The sequence below is a fragment of the Rhincodon typus genome, chromosome 10, assembly GCF_021869965.1.
Source record: "Rhincodon typus isolate 14 chromosome 10, sRhiTyp1.1, whole genome shotgun sequence".
In the NCBI taxonomy this organism is placed as follows: Eukaryota; Metazoa; Chordata; class Chondrichthyes; order Orectolobiformes; family Rhincodontidae; genus Rhincodon; species Rhincodon typus.
Window position 1 is genome coordinate 51,604,520 of NC_063341.1, and position 6,800 is coordinate 51,611,319.

The following is a 6,800-nucleotide window of genomic DNA, read 5'->3' on the forward strand; positions in this document are numbered from 1 at the left end:
CAGGTGTAGCGGTTGCAGGGAAGATGCCACGTGTGGTGGAAAGATTGGTGGGGAGTGTGGAGCTGACGAGGGAGTCGAGGAGAGACCAGTCCCTACGGAAAGCAGATAGGGATGGGGAAGGAAATATCTTTTTGGTGGTGGGGTCCGATTGCAGATGGTGAAAATGGCAGATGATGATGCATTGGATTTGGAGATTGGTCGGGTGGCATGTGAGGACCAGGGGGACTCTATCCTTATTGTTGTTGGGGCGAGGAGGTTTGAGAGCAGAAGTGTGGGAAATGCAGGAGATGTGGTTGAGGACATTATGAATCATGGGAGAGGGGAAATTATGGTCCTTGAAGTGGAAGGACATCTGGGATGTCCGGGAGTGGGACGCTTCATCCTGGGAGCAGTTGCGGCGGAGGCAGAGGAATTGGGAGTATGCATCACATTTTTCCAAGAGGGTGGGTGAGAGGAAATGTAGTCAAGGTAGCTGTGGGAGTCAGTGGGTTTGAAATGGATGTTGGTGCTAAGTTGGTTGCTGGAGATGGAGACAGAGAGGTCCATGAAGGGGAGGGAGGTGTCAGAGATGGTCCAGGTGAATTTGAGGTTGGGATGAAAGGTGTTAGTGAAGTGGATAAACTGCTTGAGCTCCTTTTGGCAGCACAAGGCATCCCCAATACTGTCATCAATGTAGTGGAGGAAGAGCTGAGGATGGTGCTAGTGTATCTGCGGAAGAGGGACTGTTCCATGTATCCTACGAAGAGGCAGGTATAGCTCAGACCCATGCAGGTGTCCATAGCTACCCCTATTGTTTGTAGGAAGTGGGAGGAGTCAAAGGAAAAATATTTGAGGGTGAGAAGCAGTTCCGCCAAGCAAATGAGAGTGTCGTTGGAAGCGGACTAGTTGGACCGTGGGAATGGAAGAAACAGAAGGCTTTTAGGTATAGAGTTTGAGATAAAGGTATAGAGAGACTGAATGTCCATGGTGAAGATGAAGTGTTGGGAGCTGGGGAATTGAAAGTCTTGGAGAAGGTGGAGGGCATGTGTTGTGTCCCGAACATAGGTGGGGAGTTTCTGGACCAGAGGGGAAAGAACCAAGTCGAGTTAGGAGGAGATGGGTTTAGTGGGGCAGGAGCAGGCAGAAACAGTGGGTCGACTGAGTCAGTCAGATTTATGGATTTTGGGTAGGAGATAGAAACAGGCCGTGTGAGGTTGGGAAACTATCAGTTTGAAGGCTATGGATGGGAGACCCCCTGAGGTGATGAGGTTGGGAGATGTTGAACATGGAGGAGCGAAGGTTTCACCAGGAGCCAATGTCATGTTCTTCCTGCTTCCAGATGGTACAGTGGGCTTTCAGTGCTGACCTCCATCCACAAAGCCTCATTTGTGGTCATGAAGTGAAGATGTGTTTAGTGTATCCACAAACAGACTCACAAACACATAAAGCTAACATCAGGAACAGTTATGCAGAAACTGAAGGTGACACTGAAACCATTTTCACCCGTGCCACCAAAGTGCCTTCGATACGTTTTCTTCTTTCTTACTCAGTATCACAGTAACTTGTAGGTATTTTTTTCAGTTACGGTAAGTGGAATGGGCTATTTTTCCACAAACTTGCTAGCCCTCAGAGTAGAACTCCTAGAAACAGCTGACATTCTCATGGTTAAATGTAGAAAAAGTTATTTTTAAAAGTACATATACACAAATCACATTTCAATTTTTTTTTCCAGCATTTCCACTGTGACTGCTCATCCTAAAAATGATCGAGGATGAAAATGATAAAAACAGGCATTGAATTCAGGTGATGATTGCAATTTATCTTCTACTTCACAGAGCACAAATTTACAGTCTGCTGAGGAGGCTCCCACTTGACAGCTGTTAATGCTCCAACTGTGACAAAGCATAACAGTTTCTATCAGGGTGAGTGTATATCTGCTTCCCTCTGCTGATTGGGTTCACTGTAGACTGTTTTAGAAAATCAATGTCAAAGATTGGACCAAGGTTAATTTTAATGGAAACTGAATAACACTGGGATCTGCCCGCTTGGATATCAAGACATTTACAATGTACAATGATAATGTTGTTTTAACAAATGGTCTTGTTTTTCCAATTAACAAAATAGAAATAATCTAGATTATTAATGCTTGACAAGATAGAGTTCACAAAGATTAAATTATTCCCTTTCAGATTCTAATGGACTTGCTTTGCATTTCCAGTGTCTTCTGTTCTAGTTACAAAATTCATGTTTTGCTACAGAATTGAAGTTCAAATGAGTAGTTACAGTAACCTCATAATCCATTTTCAAAATGGTGTATTGAATGATATTTTATCAAATAACCAATAAGCAGTGAGCGAAGGTTTAGGACCAGAGGGCATAATCTCGGAGTAAAGTGTCACACATTTAAGGCAGAGATGAGAAGGAATTTCTTCTCTCAGAAGAAATCTTTGGAATCCTATAATACAGTGGACAGTAGAGAATGGGTCATTAAGTCTATTCAAGGCTGAGATTTTTAATCGGTAAGGGAATGAAGAGTTAAACAAAGAACAGTACAACACAGGAACAGGCCCTTTGGCCTACCAAGACTGCATTGTCACATGACACCTTTCTAAACTAAAAACCACTGCTTCTATGTGGTCCATATTCCTCTATTCCCCTGCCTATCCATGTTTTCTTTTCTATTCATTTTGTGGGATATGGGAGTCGCTGGCTGGCCAGCATATCTTGCCTATCTCTAGTTGTCCTTGAGAAGGTGGTGGTGAGCTGCCTTCTTGAACCACTGCAGTCCTCCTACTGTAGGTTGACCCACAATGCTATTAGGGAGGCAATTCCAGGATTTTGACCCAGCGACAGTGAAAGAACGGTGATATGTTTCCAAGTCAGGATGGTGAGTGACTTGGAGGGGAACTTGGAGGTGGTGGTGTTTCCATATGTCTGATACCCTTGTCCTTCTAGATGGAAGTGGTCGTGGATTTGGGAGGTACTGTCCGAGGATCTTTGGTGAATTTCTGCAGTACATCTTGCAGATAGTACACACTGCTGCTACTGACCATCGGTGGTGGAGAGAGTGGATACTTGTGGATATAGTGTCAATCAAGCGGGCTGCTTTGTCCTGGATGGTGTCAAGCTTCTTCAGCGTTGTTGGGGCTGCACTCATCCAGGCAAGTGGGGAGTATTCCATCACACTCCTGACTTGTGCCTTGTAGATGGCATACAGGCTTTGAGGAGTCAGGAGATGAGTTACTCACCGCAGTATTCCCAGCTTCTGGCCTGCTCTTGTAGCCGTGTTAATGTGGTGAGTCCAGTTGAGTTTCTGGTCAATGGTAACCCCCAGGATGTTGACAGTAGGGGATTCAGTGATGGTAACACCATTGAATGTCAAGGGGTGGTGGTCAGATTGGCTGTTCATGGTAATGGTCATAGCCTGGCATTTGTGTGGCACGAATGTCACTTGCCACTTGTCAGCCCAAGCCTGGATATTGTCCAGATCTTGTTACATTTGGACATGGACAGCTTCAGTATTCGAGGAGTCAAGAATGGTGCTGAACATTGTGTAATCATCGGCGAACGTCCCCAATTCTGACCTTATGATGGAGGGAAGTTCATTGATGAAGATGGTTGGGCCTAGGACACTACCCCGGGGAACTCCTGCAGAGATGTCCTGGAGCTGAGATGATTGACCGCCAACAACCACAACCATCTTCCTATGTGTCAGGTATGACTCCATCCACCAGAGAGTTTGCTTCCTGATACCCATTGATTCCAGTTTTGCTAGGGCTCCTTGATGCCACACTCGGTCGAATGAAGCCTTGATGTCACTCTCACCTCTGGAATTCAGCTCTTTTGTCCATGTTTGAACCAAGGCTGTAATGAGATCAGGAGCGGAGTGGCCCTGGCAGAACCCAAACTGGGCATCACTGAGCAGGTTATTGCTGAGCAGGTGCTGCTTGATAGCACTGTTAATGACACGTTCCATCACTTTACTGATGATCGAGAGTAGACTGATGGGGCGGTAATTGGCCAGGTTGGATTTGTCCTGCTTTTCCACATTGTTGAGTAAATGCCAGTGTTGTAACTGTACTGGAACAGCTTGGCTAGGGGAGCAGCAAGTTCTGGAGCACAAGTCTTCAATACTATTGCCGGAATGTCGTCAGGGCCCGTAGCCTTTGCAGTGTCCAGTGTCTCCAACTGTTTCTTGATGTTACTTGGAGTGAATCAGATTGGCTGAAAACTAGTATCTGTAATGCTGGGGACCACTGGAGGAGGCCAAGATGGATCATCCACTCGGCAATTCCGGCTGAAGATTGCTATGAATGCACATCACTGATGTGCTGGGCTCTTCCATCATTGAGGATGGGGATATTTGTGGAGCCTCCTCCTCCAGTGAGTTGTTTAATTGTGCACCACCATTCACAACTGGTTGTGGCAGGACTGCAGAGCTTAGACCTGATCTGTTGGTTGTGGGATCACTTAGCTCTGTCTATCACTGGCTGCTTTTGCTGTTTGGCGTGCAAGTAGTCCTGTTTGGTGGCTTCACTAGGTTGACACCTCATTTTCAGATATGCCTAGTGCTGCTTCTGGCATGTCCCCCTGCACTCTCTGTTGAACCAGGGTTGATCCCCTGGCTTGATGGTAATGGTTGAGTGGGGGACATGCCGGGCCATGGGGTTACAGATTGTGCTGGAGTACAATTCTGCTGCTGTTGATGGCCCGCAGTGCCTCATGGATGCCCAGTCTTGAGCTGCTGGATCTGTGCGAAGTCTGTCCCATTTAGCACGGTGATAGTGCCACACAACACGATGGAAGTTATTCTCAACTGTCATGGACAGATGCAACTGCAGTTGGCAGATTGGTAAGGATGAGATCAAGTATGTTTTTTCCTCTTGTTGGTTCCCTCACCACCTGCCGCAGACCCAGTCTAGTAGCAATGTTCTTTAGGACCCAACCAGCTCGATCAGTAGTACTGCTGCCGAGCCACAATTGGTGTCAGGACATTGAAATCCCCCACCCAGAGTATACTTTGTGCCCTTGCCATCCTCAGTGCTTCCTCTAAGTGTTGTTCAACTTTGAGGAGTACTGATTCATCAGCTGAGGGAGGGTGGTATGTGGTGATCAGCAGGAGGTTTCCTTGCCCATGTTTAACCTGAAGCCATGAGGCTTCATGGGGTCTGGAGTCAATGTTGAGGACTCCCAGAGCAACTCCCTCCTGACTGTATACCACTGTGCCACCCCCCCTTTGCTGGGTCTGTTCTGCTGGCGGGACAGGACATATCCAGGGATGGTGAGGGTGGTGTCTGGGACATTGTCTGTAAGGTATGATTCCGTGAGTATGGCTATGTCAGGCTGTTGCTTGACGAGTCTGTGGGACAGCTCTCCCAATTTTGGCACTAACCCCCCCGATGTTAGTGAGGAGGACTTTGCATGGTCGACAGGGCAGTTTCTGCAGTTATCTTTTCCGGTGCCTAGGTCGATGCCAGGTGTACCTGTCGAAATGCCCCTTGAATGTTGCTCTTGTATCTAGTTCTACCACCTCCTCTGGTAGTGCGTTCCAGGCTCTTACCACTCTCTACGTAAAAAAACCTTGCCTCTCACATCTGTTTTAAATTTTCCCTCACTAACCTTAGTAAAAGGGAAAAGGATTCCTCACACTACACTGTGAAAAAGCTGCTCCTTAGATCCATTTTCAATCTTTCCCCTCTCACCTTAAACCAATGCCCTCTAGTTTTGGATCACCCACCTTAGGAAAAAGACTTTGGCTATTCATCTTATCCAAGCTTTTCGTGATTTTATAAACTTCTATAAGGTCACTCCTCAGCCTCCAACGCTCCAGGGAAAAAAGCCCCAGCCAATTCAGCCTCTCCTTATAGCTCAAACCCTCCAGGCGCAGCAACATCCTTGCAAATCTTTTCTGAACCCTTTCAAGTTTAACAACATCCTTCCTATAGAAGTGCGACCAGAACTGAATGCAGTATTCTAAAAGGGATAGTAGGAACTGCAGATGCTGGAGAATCCGAGACAACAAGGTGCAGAGCTGGATGAACACAGCAAGCCAAGCAGCATCACAGGAGCAGAAAGGCTGACGTTTCGGACCTAGACCCTTCACCACAAATGGGGGAGGGGAAGGGGGTTCTGAAATAAATAGGGAGAGAGGGGGAGGCGGATAGAAGATGGATAGAGGAGAAGATAGGTGGAGAGGAAACAGACAGGTCAAAGAGGCGGGGATGGAGCCAGTAAAGGTGAGTGTAGGTGGGGAGTTAGGGAGGGGATAGGTCAGTCCAGGGAGGACGGACAGGTCAAGGGGGCGGGATGAGGTTAGTAGGTAGGAGATGGGGTTGCGGCTTGAGGTGGGAGGAGGGGATAGGTGGGAGGAAGAACAGGTTAGGGAGGCGGGGACGAGCTGGGCTGGTTTTGGGATGCGGTAGGGGGAGGGGAGATTTTGAAGCTTGTGAAATCCACATTGATACTATTGGGCTGCAGGGTTCCCAAGTGGAATATGAGTTGCTGCTCCTGCAACCTTCGGGTGGCATCGTTGTGGCACTGCAGGAGGCCCAGGATGGACATGTCGTCTGCAGAATGGGAGGGGGAGTTGAAATGGTTCGCGACTGGGAGGTGCAGTTGTTTATTGCAAATCGAGCATAGGTGTTCTGCAAAGCGGTCCCCGAGCCTCCGCTTGGTTTACCCGATGTAGAGGAGGCCACGACGGGTACAGCGGATGCAGTATACCACATTGGCAGATGTGCAGGTGAACATCTGCTTGATGTGGAAAGTCTTCTTGGGGCCTGGGATGGGGGTGAGGGAGGAGGTATGGGGGCAGGTGTAGC

The 6,800-nt window shown here is 47.7% G+C and overlaps 1 protein-coding gene across 3 annotated transcripts in view; it reads right to left on the reverse strand.

Annotated features, from left to right (window-relative positions):
• The window catches only part of b4galt2 (UDP-Gal:betaGlcNAc beta 1,4- galactosyltransferase, polypeptide 2), a 401,349-nt gene that overhangs the window by 32,896 nt on the left and 361,653 nt on the right, over positions 1-6,800 (reverse strand). The window lies entirely within an intron of this gene.